This window comes from Phoca vitulina, unplaced genomic scaffold (assembly GCF_004348235.1).
Source record: "Phoca vitulina isolate PV1807 unplaced genomic scaffold, GSC_HSeal_1.0 scaffold35, whole genome shotgun sequence".
NCBI classification, from domain to species: Eukaryota; Metazoa; Chordata; class Mammalia; order Carnivora; family Phocidae; genus Phoca; species Phoca vitulina.
This window is the reverse complement of record NW_022589738.1, coordinates 7,682,320-7,705,586: the sequence shown is the minus strand read 5'-3', so window position 1 is coordinate 7,705,586 and position 23,267 is coordinate 7,682,320. Positions and strand designations below refer to the sequence as shown.

Below are 23,267 nucleotides of genomic sequence, written 5' to 3'. Positions count from 1 at the left end.
TTCTGGAGGAGGGTCTTGCCACCCGGGCCACAGCAGTAGCAGTGGCCGGCCTGGGGTCTGTGGGCAGAGTTCCAAGCTGGGTCCTCTCTGGCACGGGTGCAGGTGCAGGCAGCGGTTGGTGGCTCTGCAGGCCACTGGTCCCAGCATTTGCCCCTTAAGCCCCTGTGTTCTGTTTGATCACTGTTATCATTCTTTTGCGTCCCTTCGCCACTGCTCTCCAAGCTATTGCTAGTCCCCAGGCACAGGATGCCTTTGCACTGGGGTATTACTTTCCAAAGGCTGGCTTCTGGCAGTCCCCTCCCCCTTCTGTTTATCCTCTGACATCTGTCTAAGCAATCCCAACTCCGTCTTCTGTACCTCTGGACTGATGATCCTCTGCCCCTGTAGAGATCCAGACGTATAATCTTATATCTCAGGCTGATTTCGTTGGTGTTCAGAGTGGCGTGGTAGATATCTAGCTAAATTCAGGGGACTATTTGAAACGGAGTCCCACACTCCTCTGCCATCTTGCTTCCTATCCAATAAGAGTTTTCTACCATCTTTTCTATCAAAGAACACTAATTAATTAATTAATTTTTTAAAGATTTTATTTATTTATTTGAGAGAGAGAGAGCACAAGCTGGCAGAGAAGCAGGAGAGAGAGAAGCAGTCTTCCCGCTGAGCAGGAAGCCTGATGCGGAGCTCGATCCCAGGACCCCAGGATCATGACCTGACCTGAAGGCAGACACTTAACTGACTGAGCCACCCAGGCACCCCAAAGAACACAATTTAGATAGCCACCCATGGACAAGAGTACTTTTGTGGAAGCTGAGAGTCCAGAGAAGAACTTTCAGCACAGCATTGGAGCAAAAAATATGAGGTTAGATGCACTGAAGAGAATAAGGGGAGTAGTTTTATTTTATCCATGTTACTGCTCCCCCAAGAAGGCACAATTCAATGCCACGGGAGACCCTCCTGGCCTGGTAATTTCTCCCATGGGGGAAAGTGAAAGTGTGAGAGTGAATGCCTGGCTTCCCCAGCTATGTAGGATGCTTCCAGTGAGGCCCACTCTTTCTCAACCTACCCATAATACTGAGGCAAACTGAATGACTGATGTGCAGAGAGGAGCCAGGAAAATAGGCAGGGCTTAGAAATTATCAAAGTGACATAGATGCTATAAACAGCTTTTGCACACTCCATTGGAAAGCCCACCCATGGGCCACTGGGGATGCCTCACCTGTGGACCACCCCAACTGGCCCATGAACACACCCATCACTTTGTAGGTATCTCCCATACCTGTCCCACACTGTGGCTGGCTTCCTGTGCATGCCCCTGAGGACAGCGAATATGAGCCCTTGCAGATGGCTGGTGAATATATGCTGAAAACCAACCCAACCCTGTGGGACTGAAAGAAATCACATAAATTTAAACATTCAGCACCACCCTAGAGAAAGCAAACAGGAAGTTGTTGAAACTTGGCCTGGCTTTGCAGGATCAACTTGTCTCCCCTCTGCAAAAAAAGAGAATTCAAAATAGCTGTTTTGAGGAAGCTCAGTAAGCTACAAGAAAACACAGAAAGACAATATATTGAAATCAGGAAAACAGCACATGAAAGAAAACGAGAGAGATAGATGATAAAAAAAAGGACAAACCAGAAAATCTGGAACTGAAGAATTCAGTGAATGAAATGAAAAATGCAATGGAGAGCATTGACAACAGACTTGATCAAACAGAAGTAAGAATCTGTAGGATTGAAATAGGTCATTTGAAATTATCCAGTCAGAGGAGAACAAAGGATAAAAAAGAGTGAATAAAACATACCCAAAATATGAGAATCAATCAAATGAAATAACTTACACATTGTTAGAATTCTAGAAGGAGAGAGGGAGAAAGGGACGGAAAGCTTATTTAAAGAAATAAATGCTAAGAACTTCCCAAATCTAGGGAGAGGTTTAGATATCCAAGTTTATGAAGCTATAATCTCTCACCAGATTTTTAACTCAAAACAATCTTGTTCAAGACACGTTATAATAAAACTGTATAAAATAGAAGAGAGAATTTTATTTTTTTAAATATTTTATTTATTTATTTGAGAAAGAGAGAGAGAATGAGCAGGTGGGAGGGGCAGAGGGAGAGAGAGAAGCAGTCACCCCACTGAGCAGGAAGCCTCACGTACAGATGTAGGGCTCTTTCCCAGGACACTGAGATCATGACCTGAGCTGAAGGCAGACGCTTAACTGATGGAGCCACCCAGGTGCCTGAAGACAAAGAATTTTAAAAGCAACAAGAGAAAAAAAAAATTCCTCACATTTGAGGAAACTCCCACAAGCCTATGAGCAGATTTCTCAGCAGAAACCTTGCAGGCCAAGAGAGAATGGGAAGATATATTCAAAGTGCTGAAAGAAAAAAAAAACCTGCCAGCCAAGAAATCTTTCCCTAGTAAAGAGATTTTTCAGAAATGAAGAGGAGAAAGACCTTCACACAAAAGAAACATTGAGGGAGTTCATTACCAGTAGATATGTCTTACAAGAAATGTTGAAAGGAGGTCTACAAGTCAAAATGAAAAAATGGTAATCAGTAACATGAAAACATGAAAATATGAAATACTTGGATAAAGATAAGCCTATAGTCAAATTTAGAATACTCTAATACTATAATATGTTGATATGTTAGTCACTTTAGTATAAAGGTTAAAGGACAAAAGTATTTAAAGGCAACTATAGCTACATTAACTTGTTAATGGATAAACAATATAAAAATAGGTGAATTGTAACATCAAAAGTATAATGGGGTGAGGAATAAAAGGGAAGTTTCTATATGTAATTGAAACTAAGTTCTAGCAGCTTAAAATATACTCTTATAAGATGTTTTATATAATCCTCATAATAGCAAGAAAACAAAAACATACAGCTGATCCACAAAAGATAAAGACAAGGGAATCAATTTTTTTTATTGTATCTGTATGAGGTGATGGATGCTAACTAAACTTATTGCAGTAATCATTTCATAATATTTTTAAGTGAAACATTTATGCTATACACCTTATACAGTGATGTATGTCAAATTTATCTCAATAAAACCAGAAAAAAAAGACATGGGAACTACAGCATACCACTATAAAAAATCATTAATTCACAAAGGAAGCCAACAAGAGAGGAAGAAAGGAGAAAAGGAAATACAGTCCAGCTATAAAAAAATTAATTAGATGGAATTAGTAAGTCCTTTTCAATCAATAATTACTTTAAATGTAAATAGATTAAATTCTCCAATCAAAAGACATAGTGTGGCTGAATGGTTACCCATGCAAAAGGATGAAACTGAATAACTATAACCCATCATTATCAAAAACTAACTCTAAATAGATGAAGGACTTAAATGTAGGACGTGGAAAGATAAAACTCATAGAAGAAAATAAGGAAAAACTTAACATCAGTCTTGGCATTGATTTTTTTTGAATGTGACACCAAAAGCCCAGGCAATAGAAGCAAACATAAATAAGTGGGTCTACATCAAACTAAAAAGCTTCTGCACAGGAAATGAAGCAATCAACAAAGTGGGAAGGTAACTTATGTAATGGCAAAAAATATTTGAAAACTATATATCTTATAAGGGGTTAATATTGAAAACATATAAGGATTTTATACAACTCAATAGCAAACATAAATAATCCAATTAAAAATGAATAAAATTCCCAAATAGACATTTTTCCTAAGAAGACATAGAAATGGCCAATGGGTGCATGAAAAGATGCTGAACATCAGTAATTATCAAGGAAATTGTTATGATTTCTTTTATTAAAAAGAGAAGAGATAACAAGTGTTAGCAAAGTTGTGGAGAAAAGGGAACACTTATACAATTTTGGTGGGATGTAATTGCTGTAGACATTATGGAAAACTGTGGAATTTCCTCAAAAAATTAAAAATAGAACTACCATATGATCCAGCAATTCCACTTCTGGGTATATACTCAGTGGAAATGAAATCTGGAATTTGAAAAGATAGTCTGCATTCCCATGGTCATTGCAACATTATTCATGATAGCAGTGATATGGAAACAACCTAAATGTCCATCTTTGGCTAAATGGATAAAGAAATAAAGAAAATGTGACCACACACACACACACACACACACACTACAATATTATTCAACCTTAAAACAGAAGGAAATCCTGTTAACTGTGAAAATATGAGTGGACTTGGAGGACATTATGCTAAGTGAAAAAGCCAGACAGAGAAAAATAAGTCAAAGACTGGAGAAAGATACATCATGCTAACAGTAATCAAAAAGAACCTGAAGAAGCTATATTAATCTTAGACAAAGCAGACTTCTGAGGATGAAAAGTTATCAGGGATAAAAAGGAGCACTGCATAATGATAAAATCATCACTTCCCCAAGAAGATGTAATAATCTTTCATGTGCATACAACTAACAAAAGAACATCAAAATACATGTTGCAAAAACTATAGAACTGTAGGGAAAAAGATGAATCCACTATTATAGTTGGAGACTTTAACACACTTCTATCAGTAATTGACAAATTCAGTTGGCACAAAATCAGTAACATAAACTGAACAGTATCATTGACCACTTGGATCTAATCTACATGTATAGAATAGTTCATAAAACACGAACAGAATACACATTCTTCTGAAGCTCTCCTACAACATTCACCAAGATAGACTATATTCTGGATCATAAAACAACCACAATTTAACTAATTTAAAAGAATACATATCATACAAAATATGCTATCATACCACAATGAAGTTAAACTAGAAATCAATAACAGAAGGATAGCCAGAAACTCTAACATACTTGAAGATTAAACAACACATTTTTAACTAAGTTTTTTATTTTAATTCCAGTATGGTTAACATACAGTGTCATATTAGTTTTGGGTGTACAATATAGTGATTCATCAATTCTGTACATTACTCATTGCTTATCATGATTAGTACACTCTTAATCCCCATCACTTATTTCACACATCCCCCCACCAAACTCCCTCTGGTAACCTTCTGTTTATTCTCTATAGTTAAGAGTCTGGTTTTTGGTTTGTTTCTTTTTTCCCCTTAAACAACACACTTTTAAATTACACATTGATCAAAAAAGAATCCTCAAGAAAAATTGAAAATATTTTGAACTAAAGGAAAATAAAAACACAATTTATCAGAGTCCATCGTCTCTCATGGTTCTTCTCCCCCTCCGATTTCCCCCCCTTCATTCTTCCCCTCCTGCTACATTCTTCTTCTTCTTTTTTTCTTTCTTAACATCTATTGCATTATTTGTTTCAGAGGTACAGATCTGAGATTCAACAGTCTTGCACAATTCACAGCGTTTACCAGAACACATACCCTCCCCAGTGTCCATCACCCAGTCACCCCATCCCTCCCACCCCACCCCCCACTCCAGCAACCCTCAGTTTGTTTCCTGAGATAAAGAATTCCTCATATCAGTGAGGTCATATGATACCTGTCTTTCTCTGTTTGACTTATTTCGCTCATAATACCCTCCAGTTCCATCCACGTCGTTGCAAATGGCAAGATCTTATTCCTTTTGATGGCTGCATAATATTCCATGAGGTTTCTAGAGGGGAGGGGGTTGGGAGGATGGGTTAGCCTGGTGATGGGTATTGAGGAGGGCACGTTCTGCATGGAGCACTGGGTGTTATGCACAAACAATGAATCATGGAACACTATATCTAAAACTAATGATGTAATGTATGGGGATTAACATAACAATAAAAAAATTAAAAAAAAAACAACACAATTTATCAAGTTTTGTGGGGTACAATGAACAGTGCTAGGGGAATTTTACAGAATTGAATGCATACATTAGAATTGAAGAAAGATCTAAAATGAATAATCTAAGCTTCTACTTTAGAAGTAACAATAAATTTCACCACAAGTAAGAAGAAAAATTTTAAAAATAAGATTTAGAGCAGAACTCAATGAAATTGAAAATAGGAAATCAGTACTTTAATTCTGCTAGTAGTATAGATCTTAAAAACTCTCCCCACACACACCCAAAATATGTGAAGTAATGGATACGTTAATTATCTTGATTGTGGTAATCATTTCATAAGTTATACATATATCAAAACATCAGGTTGTACACAGTGAGTCAATCAAACCATAAGCTTATTCTTTGAAGAGATCGATAAAATTGATAAAACTCTACCCAGGTTAAGTAAGAAAAAAAGCAGTAAGACATAGATTACTAGCATCAGAAATCAAAGAGGGGACCATCACTACTAATCTAATGGACATTAGTGAATAAAAAACATTATGAACCATTCTATGACCATAAATTTGATAACCTAGATTTTGTCAAATCATAAAAAAATCAATCATAAAATTGATAACCAATTTCTTAAAAAATACAATTTACCAAAAATCACAAAGGAGAAATAGTCTGAAGAGGACTGTTTTTTCAAAGGCATTCGATCAATAACTAATAACCTTCCCAAATAGAAAGCACTACAGAGCAGTTCATAAAACAATGGAATATACATTCCTAGTCTGATAATCCTCAAATCCCTGCCATATCTGAGCCTGGTTTGATGATTGCTTCATCTTTTCCAACTGTGTTTTTGTCTTTTACTATGATTTTTAATTTTTCTTGAATGCCAGATATGATGTACTGAATAAAAAAGAATTGAAGAAAATAGTCCTTTAGTGTTAGGTTTTAGATTTATCTGGCTAGGCATTAGGCTGTACCTGTAGGTGTCAGAAGCTAATATTTCCTCTGGTGGTAGTGTTTTTGCCGTCCCTGTTGTCTTCGGGTTTCCGTAGAAACTTATTCTTTTTTTTCTTAAATAAGTCTGAGATATGCTATTCTTTCGATTGTATTCTCCTATTGTTATTGTTATACAGGACTCCTACTGATGTGGTAAAATGTGGGAGGAGAAGTGTTCTGTAGTCCCATGATTGGGTCTTAGACTATTGGTGAACCTTTGCTCTGGTTTGGGACCTTCACAAGTGCTTCTCAGGGACTACCACCCCTTTAGATGAGACAGGAAGGTCAGAGGGGGCTGAAGTTGGTGTTATCCTCCCCCCTCCACAGAGAAGGCTAAATGGGGTTGGAGTTAAAGTAGTTTGACTCTAGTAAAACTGATAATCTTGAAGGCAAACCTTGTTAAGAACAAAGAAGCTCTGGGTGAATTTCAAAAGAGCAATTTTTTCTTCTCTACTTGCTAGAAGCTTAAGGGGATTTTCTTCTGATCTTCACTGTGAAAACCCAGGAGGCTCCTTGAGGTAAAACTCACCAAAGTATGGGGCCCTCTACTGAAGTTTTTAACCTTCAACTATGTCCGCACTGGGCCTCCAGAAATTCATCATAATAGCATATGTTTGTCTACTTTGTACTAGTTCCCATATTTGTTTTTGCTCTTGAACTTCTGCTCCCTTAAGTTATGATTCTTTGTATGTACCTTCCTGTCTCTTCAATTATGGATCCTGTAGTTTGCTCTGTGGCCTTGATTCTCTGATGGGTCTAAGAAGAGGTGTTCATTTTTAATTTGTTCAGCTTTTTTCTTGTGAGGATTAGAGTAAAGACTTCTAAGCTCCTTACATGCCAGAACAGAAACTAGAAGTCTCTATTATTTTTTAAATTTAATCATTTCTTAAACTCAGAGTTATATTGAGATCACTGAATTCTCACTTTTAATAGCCTCTGTTGTTATTTCATAGATGCTTTAAGGTCTCTTATTTTTGAGGAAATTTGTATTTGTTATTGCTTTATTTTCTTCTATTTCAGAGTTTCTTAATCTTGGTCCTACAGACACTTTGAGCAAGATCATTATTTATCCTGGGGGGATATTTTGTGAATTTTAAGATGTTTAGCACCATCTCTGGCCTCCACATACTAGATTCCAGCAGCACCTCAGTAATTGTGATAATCAAACTATCTGCATAAATTGCAGAATGTCCGTTGGGAGAAAAATTGTACCCAGTTGAGAGCCACTGTTCAACCTATACTGTCTCTTCATTTTTTAATTTTCTTTTTCAGATTTTTTGTCTTGGTCTCATATGTTAAGGCTCTCCTAAAAATTTTGGAAGCTTTAAAAGAATGAAGAATTAAAAAGCCAATTGTAAGCCTTAAACATGTGAGTGGGGCTTATTGAGCCCAGTGCTTTATGGTAATGACAGTGGTTAACTATTGATAGGTCCTTTCCTGGATCCATTCAGTTTTCCAAAGGTCAATTTTCTCATATCCATTCTGGCACATTATATACCTGGCTATAGTAACTTCTTTTCATTTCACCCTTAAAACTTTCTGTTCCACTAAATTTTCTAAATCACAGCTCTAATCAAGTTATTCTCTGTTTAAAACTTCAATGGTTCTTCACTACCTAGAGAAGTAACAGTGGTGCTCTTGACTTTTAAGGCAATGTACAGTATGACAATTCATTCCATTTTCTACATTTATTTACTGCTATTTACTTTATGTCAAATAGAACCTGTGCTCTTCCTCCCTCCAGAGCTTTTGTTCCTATTGTTTCTTCCTGGTGGAACTACTTTTCTCTTTCAGAAAACTAAAATCCTAACCTTTCCTTTGAACACCATTTGAAATGCCATGTTTTAAATGCCTTGTCATTTTTCTGAATTTTTTTATTTACTTGTGATAACTCCCTCCTCTGAACTTTGAATACTTTTATTCTATATTTTGTTTCATTTGCAACATATGATATTTTGCTTTATATCCCAGTTATTTGTGAACTCATTATTCTCCTGGATTATAAAATCTTTGAGGACATGGTTCAATCATTTTTATATGTTCTGCACCATATAGCACAGAATCTCACACATAGATGGTGCTAAAATATGTTGTTTGGATATAAATTTTAAAAAATTGATATCAGCGACAGCAAAAATGCCATTCTCTTTCAAGAAGACTTCCTGATCATTCAAGTTTTCTTCTATTTCTCTCTAGTCTGAAATTCTATAGTACCCAATCTTTGTACCAGTTATTTCAGCAGTTAGTTACTTATTTAATGGTGCCATGTGTCATCCCCAGTAGTTTAAAAGTTGCTTGAGGGCTGGGGCAGTTTTCATTATCTCTTTTGTATTCTTTATAGTGCCTTGAATACATAAGTGGATTCATGAATACTTGTTGAATCAGATTGAACATAGTAGTCTTTCATACTTCTTTCAAAATGCCACACATTTGGCATGCAAATTAAGCATCAATAAATTAGTGGACTATTGTGAAAATATCCTGAATGTTGCACATAAAATTCAGCTTCTTGAGAGGAATATTTTTCTCATCGAGATGGTCGGCTAACTCCATTACAGCTTCATTTACTCTAAAATGATTTATTACAAAGCTAGAGTTTGGTGTACAACTATTATTCTGTATAACCAGCCATTTGTTCATCCTTTAAGTCTTTGTTTCAAAAGGATTTTTCCCCATTCCTCATTTCTTTGTACTTTACAAAATATAAATATTGTACCTGCTATCTTGCCTTTGCCTTCTTTTTTGTCAGGATTCCAGTCACAGTAAATTATCCTCAAAATAATAAGTACATTTGTCAATCAAGAGAAAAACTGTATGTAAATAAGTCTTCCTTAAAGTTTCTCATAACTCCCAATGTGAGAAATACATTCTCAAGAAGTAATGTACAATCTGGTTACAGAGAGGAATATGATTCCCTCTTTAAGCATTCATCTGCCATTTATAGGTTTTATAGGTTTATATAATATGTGACTTCAGAGTTGATCAGGGCAATACTAATACTGTTCCTCCCTCTTGAAGTTGATAGTTATTGAAAGCATTATAATTAACAAAACCCCCTATTATTTTTTACAGACAATTAATATTTTTTATTTTATTTATTTTTTTACAGAAAATTAATAATTAAAAAATCTTCATAGAATTTGATTATATTGTTTTAATGAAACCAGTGAACTTGTATAAATCTAGAAGCTAATTATGATGCTTTATTATCATTAACAATTATTAAATCATCACATTGTGATAATCAGAATTTTTAAATTACTAATTACTTCTTAATTTGATATGTCCTGAGTGTTAACATCTGGGTCTAGACAATAAAAAATGCTAAACAATATATATGACAGAAAATCACTGACCACACTAACCATAGTTTTTTGACATATATGCCACTTTTGTAAATCAGGTCAGTATATTTTACAAAGGGCCAGAGTTGCTCAAAATCATTACTCCTCAATTCACATTAATCAATATGCTAGATGCTTTTTCTGATATATTTATTACACACACATACACACACACACACAGAAAAAATCCTTCAAGATTTTTATTTCAAAGATTTCAAGAGGAAGCTGCAGGGAAATTTGCCAAAAGTACCATAAAAATACCACTGTGGAATCTTCAAATTTAAAAGAGAAGAATGGAAAAAGTGTAAAATTAATTGTATTGTTTTCTAGTGATGACCAGGATGTTTAAGTATAAAGACTTCATAAAAAATGGGCCTCATTTCCATTATCATTTTAATATGCTTTCAGACATATGCAATATTATTGCTATATCACTAATGGTGTTCTTTCAAGCCTGCCTTCACACCCAGTGCTTTTAAACTGCTATTATAATGTTTTTTTTTATAACAATTTCTATTTAAATGCAAAGTCCTATGGAGCTAAGCATTGCTGGCTTTTTCTTTTATGTGCATTTTTAGAATACAATTCAACTTAACATTTCCTCCATTTATTGATTTTATGATGAAAATAAAATGCCTTAAAATATTTTGTAAATAATATTATTTTTATATTTATTGCAAAATATCAGACTGGAAAATTAACATATAACTAAAAATTTTTACAATTATTGGAACTTTTTAAAGATTATTACTCACCTACTGTCTCTTACTGTTCTAAGCAAAACCTTTATTTCATCATAATGTCTGAAATGTGTCTCTTCAGAGAATATATACTTTTGTGTTGCTTTAAAATACTATTCTCTTTATAGCTGTGAGCATCCATAAGATTGTACTATGGCTTGTTATATGAGCTAAAATTTTCACTGTGTGAATTCTTACTTGCTGGCAACTTTTAATTAGCTATGCAGGTAGACCAAAATACTAATAAAAATTTCAATTAGAATAAAAGTTCTGCCTTAATCCGGTGTTTTGAAATTTAAAATATTTTACTCTGTCCCTTCCCTTTTTGTTTGGGGTTCTATAAGGCACTGCATCATTACAGTTTGTTTCCCATTCCTTATTATCTCATATTGAAAGTCTCCATCCTTTCCTAAATTTGCAATCCCTGTCCAATTTCATTGCTAGTCTATTTTAGCTCCCATTCTTTCAAAGACTGGAGAAATAGTAAAATAAAATTCATGAAGAAGAAAGTGGAAAGGAAAGAAGATGGCAAAAATAGAGGGAGATTCATAGAATGCTTGAACTTTCAGCTCAGAACTTTCAATTTTGGGTTAAGATAGAGTAAACTCGGGACGCCTGGGTGGCTCAGTTGGTTGGGCGACTGCCTCCGGCTCGGGTCATGATCCTGGAGTCCCGGGATCGAGTCCCGCATCGGGCTCCCTGCTCGGCAGGGAGTCTGCTTCTCCCTCTGACCCTCCCCCCTCTCATGTGCTTGCTCTCTCTCATTCTCTCTCTCTCAAATAAATAAACAAAATCTTTAAAAAAAAAAAAAAAGATAGAGTAAACTCATTCCATTGCATTTCTCTCACTGTATACAGCTATAAAACCTGGATAGAATGCATAAGGCAGCTATTTGAGATTTCTAAAAGGTAAATATTAACAGTCAGGTTAAGGAAAATGACTGGAATTTGAAATGCCCCCAAATTGGTGGCAAATTTACCATTTTCTCTTTACCAGTATCTCCCAGCCTAAAGTTAATGAATCAAAGTGTCACCAGAATGCAGAAAGAGACCAGAGAAGCCCTCTAATTCTAGCTAAAGGAGAATGAAAGGGAACTCCTAAAGTTCAGAGAGTGTGAAAATCCCTCATAAGTGTGTGTGTGTGTGTGTGTGTGTGTGTGTATAATTTTCTCTGTTCTTTCACTCTCCAATCCCCAAGTAATTCTATAATTCTATGGTGGTTGTGGCAGCAGGAGCCAAAACTCTGATTAAGAAGAACCTTCATTTCTTTTCAGTGGATTTGTGGTTCCAAGAGTACGAGGACAAAATTTGTTTCTCTTTTTCTCTTTCTTCCTACAGCTTGGCCCCTCTCATACAGGTAAAACTGCGTAAGTGTATAGTAGAATCAGGAAATCAAAGCCCAACTTTCTGGACAGAGAACTAAGAGGAGCCTCAGGGGAAAAGAGGAGATGTCATTGAGAGGGAGGAGCTGGGACAGTGACCTCATAACATTGTTTTGTGAAATTCTAGGCTCATCCTTAAATGGCTCATACAGTGGATCTTTTCCTATTCAGCACAGCAAACCTTTGAATAAACTAATAAACTAAACTGATGAATAGACCAAGGCTTAGATTCCAGATTGTTGGCACACAGTAGACAAATTAGAACAGTACCACAAATGCTTTGAAAACTGAACTGTCATTGGAACCATAGCCCACAGAATGCGAGATGGAAATGTGAGATGGAAATTTGAGATGGAAAAAAATAGGTTGATTAGCTTCTAAAACAAAAACATCAATGTTATCTTGGAATTTAAACAAGACTCAGTGTTTCATAATATATTCAAAACATCTAGGATATGTAAGTGAAGCCAATATCAATGCATAGGGAAAAGAAGCAAATGCCAAGATGACACAGATGTTGGAATAATCTGACAAATATTTTAAAAAGCTATTACAAAAATGACCTAGGAGGCAATCACAAACACTCTTAAAACTAAGGATATCTCGGGAAAAAAATTCAATTATAAAAAGGAATCAAATGGAAAGTTTAGAACTGGTAGTGCTTTAACCAAAAAAGAAAAAAAAAGGAAATACACACAGAAACAAAGATGAAAACAAAACAAAAAAAATTCACTTGATAGAACAAAACAGCAGGATTGAAATAATGGAAGAAACAGTGAATGCAAATAAATCTGTAATTACATCAAAATTTTAAAAGTCTGACTCCTCTAATTTGAAGACAAAGATTATCAGACTGGATCAAATTCCAGCTGTATGCTGCTCAGAAGAGACAACCATTAAATATAAGTAAGATAAAAATTTTAAATAAAATAATAAAGGTATGTGATGAAAACATTCAACAATAAACTTGTAGAGCTATACACATTTCAAATAAAATTGTCTTAAAATTAAGAATTGTTATTAATTATAAAGAAAGATATCATAATGATAAAATGGTCAATCAACTAGGAACATATGACTATTCTTAATTTTTATGATCTTAATTACATATTTTAAAAATATATAGAGAAAGGAAATGACAAAATTAAAAAGATAAATAAACTTCACAATCGGAGTGGGGGATTTTAACAGATGTCTCTCAATACGTGTTAGGCAAAAAATCAGTAAGCATACAGAAAACTCAGGACACAGTTATCAGACTTTATCTAATTTGCACAGAGCACCTATAGGCAACACATCCTAACAAAGTCTGTATTTCTGAGATTATAGCATTTATAAATTTTCTAAAATTAATTATATGCTCAGTTATGAAGCAGGTTCCAATAAACTTTATAGGACTAAAATCATACTGAGTATATTATTTATGCTCAATGGAATTAATAAAAAAACTTCAAAATAATAACAAACCTCCAGTAATTTAAAAATTAGGCACTACATCTCTATATTACCCAAAATTCATAGAAGAGGACAAAATATGAAGTAGATCATAATATGAGCTAATGATATTGGAAATATGTTTCAGTGAAACTTGTTGAATACAGCTATAGCAGTGTGTAGAAGAAAATTAATAGCTTTAAAATGCATACAGTTGGGGCACCTGGGTGGCTCAGCCAGTTAAGCGGTTAAGCATCTGCCTTTGGCTCAGGTCATGATCTCAGGATCTTGGGATCAAGCCCCACATCAGGCTCCCTGCTCCTTGGGGAGCCTGCTTCTCCCTCTCACTCTGCTTGTGCTCTCGCTCTCTCTCTCAGATAAGTAAATAAATCTTTAAAAAGAATAAAAAATAAAATGCATACAGTAGAAAACTACAAAAAGTAAAAAATGAATTATCTATATAGTAAATAATTTGTAAAGCAGAGAAAGTAAGAAATAAGTTAGACATGAGCAAAAATTAATAAAACAGAAAACAATATAAAATACAGGAAATCAAAGCTAAAAGTTGGTTTTTGGAAATTTCTAATGCAGTTTATAACTGCTTGTCATAACTGACCAAGAAACAACAAAGGACGGCACAGACTTCCAAAGTCAGGAATAAGAATGGGAGTAATACTACATGTCATACAGAAGTTACCGACACAAAAAGATGTAAATGGATTTATTCCATTTATTTTAAAAATGTGATACAATGGAACAGAAAAATAGAAAATATGATTGCTTGATAAATATAATTAATCTTCTGACATAGAAATTCCAGGATCAGATGACTTGCTTTGAGAATTTTACCAATAAATTAGGCAAGAAACTTGACTCTTAAAGGAATTATTTGAAAAAGAGAGAAAGCAGGAATAGTTCTTAACTCACTTTATGATGCTAGCAAAACTTTGATTCCTAAATCTGGCAAATACATTTTAATAAATGGAACAAATCCAGATCAATCTCTTTCACAAACATAGATAAAAAAAATCCTAAATAAACGTTTTCCTACACCAATCAATAATATATGAAAAGGAAAAAAATCACTATCTGTTTGTATTTATTGCTAGAACACATAGCTTAACATTTAAATATCTGAAAACAGAATTTACTATATTAATATTTGGTTCTACCTCTCAATATTGGGACATGCTCATTCAGCCAATATTTGTTCATGAATTCCACAATCAAAATTCTTTGATATGCTTATCTTGTTAAAAAAAAAAAAATCTCAGAATCACGTGACTGTTTTGATCACTCCTTCCTGGACAACTGTTTCAGTTGCAACAATGTAGAAAAAAAACTGTTACTTTTTCTTCTCATTTCTATCTTTTGAGCAATATAAAACAAACAATTCACTCAGAGTTTTGGTGGGCATGAACTCCTAACTATAGGTTACATTTTCCAGAAGATTTTGAAACTGCATGTGGCAATTTGACTAACTTTTGGCTATTGTAGAGTGAATAGAAGTGATGTGTGCAACATTCTGCTTACATTATTTTAAAAATAAAATTTCTTTCCCTCCACTTTTTCTTTTACTCCCCTTACGGGTTAGAACAGTGATTGATATGGCCATCGTGTCAATGCTGTCCCTGTTGATGAGGGCACCACCAATGGAGCGGGGAGGGATTGACAAAGAAATGAAATAGGATACACCTACTTTCTTTCCCAGCATTGTAGAATCAAGCAGCCTACTCACCCTGGACAGCCCGTGCATCACTGTCCTGTTACATACAGGAAAATAAAACCTCATCTGGTTTGAGCTATTATATTTGTGGTTGTCTTTGTTACAGCAGAGTAATTTATATACTAGTTAATAACTAAAGAAAATAAAACTCTACAATAAAGATGTTTAATTATTATATAACAAGAAATTTGGAGGTTCCCAGATTTGGCAAAATGCCTAAGAAATGGTGGCAGATAGCTAGGCTTTTTTTTTTTCCCCCTATATATCCCCTATGCCACTCTCAGCACATTATTCTTAGTTTTATACTCTCATGGTCCCAAAATGACTGAAGCATCTCCGAATATCTTTTTCTCATAAAATAAATTTCATTTAAAGTTAAAAGGAGTATAATTTTCCCCAAATTTCCAGTATCCTTTACCTTATGGCTCTGTACAGAAGTGTGTTTACCTTCTTACCCCTAAAAGGAATCACTCACAAAATGGTAATGGGATTATTTTGCTTGGTTTAGGTTAATCATGGTTTCCCTAAGGCTTGGAGAATGACATACATATTGCCAGTGACATGTCCACTTATTTCCTGTTTAAATATACAGGTGCTTTCCCCCAATATATACATATTAATGTTTTTCTTTTCTTTTTCAATGCATTTATAGCCTTTCAAAGTGAGAAATGCTGAGAGGCTCATCTAGTTAACAAATCTAGCTTGAAACAAATGATGTTTGGTTTTTGTACTTATTTGTTAAGTTCGGATGTGGCTCCTCTATCTAAAAAAGATAAATTTTCCACCCCCAATGTATTCATTATACAATAATGGAGAAGGAATAAGATAACTTCATTTTAAGTGGAAGGGGAAGGGATTCACAGTTGTTAGTCCACAGTATGTATCATAACTTACTGGAAAGGATTAGTATTGATTTTCTGCCTTCAGTGGGATAAGCTATTTGCTGATGTGATGGATTAATTATATTAATTGATTTTTGAATATTGAATGAGCATATTATATCTGGAATAAATCCAACTTGGTCATTCTGTATTATTCATTTTATACATTGTTGAAATCAGTTTGCTAATATTGTGTTGAGGATTTTTCCATCTATGTTCATTACAGATACTGGTCTGCACTTTTCCCTTCTTGTAATGTTTTTATGAGGTTTTGGTATTAGAGAAATGCTGGCCTCATAGAATGAGTTAGAAAGTATTCCCTCTGATTCCATCGACTGGGAGAGATTGTAAAGAATTGGTATGATTTCTTAAATTATGGTAGAATTTACCAGTACAACCATCTGGGCCTGGTGCTTTGTTTTGGAAGGTAATTATTAATTCAATTCCTTTCATAGATATAGGCTTATTCCAATTATATATTTCTACTTGTGTGAATTGTGATAGCTGTCTTTTTCAAGTAATTTGTCCATTTTATCTAGATTATCAAATTTGTGGGCATAGAGTTCTTCAGAATATTCTATTATCCCTTTAATGATTTGGGATCAGTAATAATATCCTCCTTTTTTTCTGATATTAGGAATTTGTGTCTTTTTTCCCCCTCTGGGTTAGCCTGGCTAGAGTTTTATCAATGTCTGGAATCTTTTCCAAGTACCAACTTTTGGGTTTACTAGTTTTCTATTGATTTAGTGTTTTCCATTTCATTCATTTCTGCTCCGTTTTTTTCTTCTCTTTGCTTTAGGTTTATATTTCTCTTCTTCCTGTAGTTTCCTAAGGTGAAAGCTTGTACTATTAAATTTAGATATTTTTTCTTTACTAATATATGCATTCAATGTTATAAATGTCCCCTTAAGCATGCTGTTTACCAAATCACACACAGTTTGATGAGTTGTGTTTTCACTTTCATTTAGGTCAAAATAATTTTAAATTTCTCTTGGGATTTCTTTGACCCATTTGCTACTTAGAAGTTTGCTGTTTACTCTCCAATTATTTTCTAGCTACCTTTCTGTTATTTTGTAGCTTAATTTCATTGTGGTCTGAAAGCATGATTTATCTTTTTAAAAAGTTTCTTAAAGTGTGTTTTATAATCCAGAAGGTGGTCTATTTTGTTGAATGTTCTATGTGAGCTTGAGAAGAATGTGTATTTTCCTGTTGTTGGATGAAGTGTTTTATAAATGTCAATTAGATTCGGTTGATTGATGGCACTGCTCTGTTCAACTGTAACCTCACTGATTTTCTGCCTGCTGGTCTGTCAATTACTGATAGAGGGGTTTTGAAGCCTCCAACTATAATAGCGGATTCATCTATTTTTCCTTGCAGTTCTATCAGTTTTACCTCACTCATTTTGACATTCTCCCATTAAGCACATGCACATTAAGATTATGTTATATCATTTTGGGAAAATGATCAGTTTATCATGATAAAATGTCCCTTATTCCTGATAATTTTCCTTGTTCTAAAGTGTGGTTTACTTGACATTAATATGGCTATGCAAGCTTTTTTGATTAGTATTAGCATTATAGATCTTTCTCCATCCCTTCACTTTTAATATAGCTGTATCTTATATTTAAAGTGGGTTTCTTGGGGCACCTGGGTGGCTCAGTCAGTTAAGCGTCTGCCTGGGGTCATGATCCTGGGGTCCCGGGATCGAGTCCCACATCAGGCTCTCTGCTTAGCAGGGAGTCTGCTTCTCCCTCTGCCCCTCCCCACTGTTCATGCTTGTGCTCTCTGTGTCTCTCTCTCTGAAATAAATAAATAAAATATTTGAAAAAAAATAAAAGTGAGTTTCTTGTAGACAACATGTAGTTGGGTCTTGTCTTTTTATCCATTCTTTAAGTCTCTGTTTTTTATTTGGCATATGTAGAACATCACAGTTTAAAGTGATTATTGATACAGTTGAATTAATATGTACCATATGTGTAATTATTTTCTATTTTCCTTATTTTTTTGTCTACTCTTTTTTGCTTCTTTGGTTTTAATTATTTTATATAATTCCATTTTTCTCTTCTCTTAGCATGTCAATTATACTTCTTTTGAAAATTTTTTGTGGTTGCTCTAGAATTTATAATACATGAACATTTATGAGTAATTTAAGTTCATTTTCATACAACACTCCACAACTTCATGGGTAGTGCAGGTACTTTATGACAGAGTATTTCCAATTTGTCCCCCTCATCCCTTAAATCATTGCTGTCATTAATTAACTTATCCATAAGCTCTAATTACTTATACATTGTTGCAATAATTATTATGAACAGGTAATTCTGTTAAATCAAATAAGGATGAGAAAAATGAAAATTTTATTTTACCCTCGTATTCCTTCTCTGATGTGTTTCCTTTTTCACATAGATTTTGGTTTTTGACCTATGTCTTATTCCTTCTCTTTGAAGAATATATTTTAACCTTTGTTGCAAGGCAGGTCAATTGGTGACAAAATCCCTGTTTTTATTCGTGTGAGAAAGCCTTTATTTTTCCTTCACTTTTTAATTTTTTTTTTAAATCTAGGTGAAATTCACATAACACAAAACTATTTTAAACTATACAATTCATTGCATCACCCTAAAGGGAATTTCCATACCCATTAAACAATCACTCTTTATCCACCCCCGCCCCCAATCCCTGGACCCTGACAATCACTAATCTGCTTTTTTTGTCTGTGGAGTTACCTATTCTGGAAATTTTCTATAAATGAAAGCAAATTATATGCCGCATTTTTGGTCTTGATTCTTGCATTTAGCATAATGTTTTTAAGATTCATCCATTGTATTGTGTTGAATTGTTATCCTGCTGCTTTGCTGAATTCATTTGTTAGTTCTAACAATTTTTTTTTAGACTTTTTGGGTTTTCTACATATAAGGTTATATCATCTGCAAACAGAGACAATTTTACTTCTCTTCCAATTTGGGTGCTTTTTCTTTCCTTTTCTTGCCTAATTACTCTGGCTAGAACTTCCAGTACTATGTTTAATAGAAGTGGTAAAGCAGGCATCCTTGCCTTGTTCTGGATTTTAGTCGAAAATCTGTCTTTCACCTTTGAATATGATGTTCACTATGGGATTTTTATATAGGGCTTTTATTATGTTGAGTAGTTTCTTTCTATTCCTAGTTTCATGTTTTTATCATGAAAGATTACTGAATTGGGTCAAATGCTTTTTATGTACCAGTTGAGATGATTTTTTCCTCTTCATTCTGTTGATGTGGCATATTCCATTAATTAATTTTTGTATGTTGAACCATCCTTGCATTTTAGGAATAAGTCCCACTTGGTCATGGTGTATAATCCTTTTAATATGCTGCTGAGTTCTGTTCACTAGTTAGTACTTTTTGGGGAGTTTTTCATCAATGTTCATAAAACATATTGGTTTGTACTTAACTTTTCTTCTAGTATTTTTGTCGGCTTTGGTATCATGGTAATGTTGGCCATTTGGAATGAGTTAGCAAGTATTCTCTACTCTTGAATTTTTTGGAAGAGTTTGAGAAGGAGTATTATTAATTCTTCTTTAAATGTTTGGTAGAATTTGCCAGTGAAGCTATCAGATTCAGGGCTTTTTGTTACTGGGAAATTTCTGATTATTGATTTAACCTCCTTACAAGTTATAAGCCTATTCAGATTTTCCATTTCTTCATAATTTATTAATGGTAGGTTTGTGTTTCTAGGAATTTGTCTATTTCATCCAAGTTCTCCAATTTGAGTTTTATTGATTTTGTCTATTGTTTCTCTCTTCTCTATTTCATTTATCTATGCTCTAATCTTTATTATTTATTTCCTTCTTCTAGCTTTGGGTTTCATTTGTTCTTAATTTTTAGTTCTATGTGACTATCCACATTTAACCTAAGCAGCCCTCTCTCTTCTGGAAGCTTCAAGAAAGAGACAACACATGATAATACCCTGAAATTTCCTCTTACTTCTTATGATATGTCATCATTTGGCATGTAGGTTGAATCACAGGATATAACAAGAAAAAAATTGACCACACATTTTGCTCCATATAAAAAGAGTAACAAGTTTCTCATCCTGATATGATTGGGTCACCACTTGCCCTCATTTGCCCTCCTTTACTTATCTATTTTGCACAGTTTAGGGACTGTTGTTTATACCACCCATTTTTTTAGTAATCAAGGTGTTTATCAAGTATGGGATGTTTGGATAAAATTAATAGCAAATATTACTATTAGTGGCTTAAATAATAAAGATCTCTAATTACATACAATCACAGAACTGTAATCCTTTTTTAGAACCCTCCAGAAGATTTCCCCTGACTTCTCATTGACTAGCATTTTGTCACAAACAAATCTATAAAATAATCACCAGCAAAGGAGTATGAGATTAGCACACTTTATTAAGACCAATCATGATTCATCCTTTGTGGCTATAGATATTTCCCCCCTTCCCTGGGCATATTGCTGACTCAACACAATTTAGAGTTTGTAAAATTATGTTGAAGGAGGGAATGGCTATTAGGTAAGCGACCAACTCTATATCAAGCATATATTTCCTTTGATTTGATTATATCACAGTCTCCTGAGTTTTCTCCCATTTCTCTAACTGCTCATACTTATTTTATGAGGCTTGCTTCTGTTTAACTCTTAAATACTGGTGTTATTTAGAACTCTGGCTTTTGCTCCCCCCTCCCCCATTTTCCTACTCTACAGATTATTCTACAATATACTCATCTAGTTTCTTGGTTTCAGTTGCCTCGTAAGTGCTGACAATTGCTATATATATATATATATATATATACACATACACACACACCTGCACTGAATATATTTTACTATTTAGGACTGTATACCCAGCTAGTTACTGAATATTTCTGACTTTCAATAACAGGCATCTCAAACTCACGATGATCAAAACTAACAATTATTTTCTTACAAAACCTGCTTCTTCTGTTGTCATTATAATAGCAATTCATTAAACTGCCCAATCAAGGACCATAGGTATCATCTTACATTCCTATCTTTCCTCAATCTCTACATCCAGATAATCACCAAGTCAGGATAAATCTAGTTTTGAAAAGGTGGGAGAAGATAAGATTAACCAAAAGAATGTATAGAGTAAGAAATAGACCTAGTAATAAGTCTAAGAAATGCTAATATCTAAAGAATAGCCATGGAGAGGAACTACAAAAGAATGCATAGTAATTATAAATAATAATGTATTGTATAATTGAAATTTGTTAGGAGAATAGATCTTAAGTGCTCTCTTCACACACACAGAATCGAACTATGTGAGGTGATGGATATATTAGTTGAGTATGGTAATCGTTACATGAGGTATATTTACTTCAAAACACCATATTGTATACTTTAAGTATATACACTTTTAATTTGTCAAACGTATCTAAAAAGCTGGAAAAAATTTAAAAATAAAGAATATACCTAAGTGACAAAAAAAAAAACAGGTATATATAAAGAGAAAAATATGACTTTCTGAGAGGAAAGTGAAAAAAGACTTTCAGGAGGGTAGAAATAATTCTTTCACAGCCGGTGCTGATAGGGGTGGGCATCTCTTGGGACTAGTGCCACAAACGCTGCAAGACTGGGGGCAAGAGAAAGACCTTCCACAAGAAGCGAAAGTATGAGCTGGGGTGCCCTGCTGCCAACACTAAGATTGGCCCCCACTGCCCACACACAGTCTGTATTCTGGGAGTCAATAAGAAGTACCATGCCAGGGACCTGGGTGGTTCAGCAGGGAATCTGCTTCTCCCTCTCCCTCAGCTCATACTCTTTCTCACTCTCTCTCAAATAAATAAATAAGATTTATTAAAGATTTATCTTATTTATTTATTTGACAGAGAGAGACACAGCAAGAGAGGGAACACAAGCAGGGGGAGTGGGAGAGGGAGAAGCAGGCTTCCTGCGGAGTAGGGAGCCCGATGCGGGGCTCGATCCCAGGACCCTGGGATCATGACCTGAGCCAAAGGCAGACGCTTAACGACTGAGCCACCCAGGCACCCCTAAATAAATAAAATCTTTTAAAAAAAAGTACCATGCCTTGGGGCTGGACATGGGGAATGGCGAACTTCTCCTGGGGCTCCAAGTGTTGTATGTGCAAAACAAGGATTATTGATGTTGTCTGCAGTGCATCCAACAATGAACTGGTCAGCACCAAGACCTGGTGAAGAACTGTATTGTGATGTCAATCACACCCTACTGACAGTGGTACGGGTCCCACTATGCACTGCTCCTGGGCCTCAAGAAGGACTCCCTAGGAACAAGAGATTTTAAACAAAAAACGATCAAAGGAAATTCAGAAGAAATATAATGAAGGAAAAAGAATGCCAAAACCAGCAGTCTTCTGGAGGAGCAGTTTCATCAGGGCAAGCTTCTTGCATGTATCACTTTAAGACCAGTCCAGTGTGGCAGAGCAGAAGGCTATGTGCTGGAGGGTAAAGAGCTAGAGTTCTAGCTGAAGAAAATCAAAGCCTGAAAAGGCAAATAAATCTTCCTCCCTCCTATCTTCAGTCAGGTAATAAAAGTGTTTATTGTTCTGAAAAAAAAGGTAGAAATAGTTATTTTAAAATAGGGCAAAGTAATTTAATGTAAGTGCAGCAAAATGTCCATTGTACTTAGCAAAAAAAAAAAAAAAAAAAAAAAAGATGTTGGGACAGAAACCTGATTTTGGTTGGCCAAAAAGTGAATATAGAAAGGAAATTTGGGGATATGGTGATCTGAATACATGTTATTTTTCTCATTTTTTAATTAAAAAATATTTTTTGAATATGTATTCTTCTTCATCTGTTCTTACACTCAGCTTCTTGGATGGAAAGTTTTAGCTAAAATGTGCTTCATGGTAACATATATTTGTTGGAAATTTTAGATGTATTTGTGGAAAGTTTTCTACAAAAGAGAGTAGGTTTTAAAAGTTCATTGTTTGTAATAATTAGTATTTCTCCTTTAGAGCCTGGGGCGAAGAGTACAGCTTCCCAGCTATTCCAGAGACGCAAGGTTGCAGTGTACAGGAACTCTAGGCAGTATAAGTAG

The 23,267-nt window shown here is 34.6% G+C and overlaps 1 pseudogene; it reads left to right on the top strand.

The window, feature by feature from the left end:
• LOC116645998 overlaps positions 1-22,725 on the top strand; it is a 101,345-nt pseudogene extending 78,620 nt beyond the window's left edge.
• Positions 22,726-23,267: the final 542 nt, after the last annotated feature.